Source organism: Rhagoletis zephyria, unplaced genomic scaffold, assembly GCF_001687245.7.
Source record: "Rhagoletis zephyria isolate East Lansing unplaced genomic scaffold, Rhagoletis_zephyria_1.1 Rzeph_scaffold_05415, whole genome shotgun sequence".
Lineage (NCBI taxonomy): Eukaryota > Metazoa > Arthropoda > Insecta > Diptera > Tephritidae > Rhagoletis > Rhagoletis zephyria.
Window position 1 is genome coordinate 42,025 of NW_016162498.1, and position 700 is coordinate 42,724.

A 700-nucleotide genomic window follows, 5' to 3' on the forward strand; every position below is an offset into this window, starting at 1 on the left:
AATAAATAACTAAACAATAAGAAACTAATCCTAATCCATCTCAACCTAATAAAATTCTAATTATATTTGGACTAATAATTAATAATATTATAGTTAATACAAATATAAGAACTAATATAATACAACGATTAATATTAATATCACCACTTATATATTCTTTTCTATAATAAATTACTAAAGAAGCAATTAATAAAACAAAAGATATAAATAACAAACTTATTCAATGAAATAAAATAGTTATAACAATTCTAGAAGAATTTAATGAAATAACTTCTCATTCTAAAAAAATACAATAATCTCTTAATAAAAATCTTCAACTAAAAATAAATAAATTGATTCTAATTCTAAATAAAATTAAAAATCTAAATCTACAAATCTAATTCACAATTTAAAATGAAATAGATCATATCATTGACACCACAAATCAATATTTTAAATAAACTATTTAAATTTTAAAGCCAAAATATACAAATTTTACTTTTTAAAATTAATAAATTTTAAGGAAATCAATGAAGTATTAAAATAAAATATTCACGAATTTTACCCCCACTAAATGAATAAATTCCAGAAAATCCTTTCCCATGTTGTCTATATGCATATAGATATAAAGTATATGCAGCTCTAAAAAAAGATAATAAAGATAAAGAAATAATAGTTAGTCATGATCAACTAATAATTCTATTTAATAAAGAAATTTCAC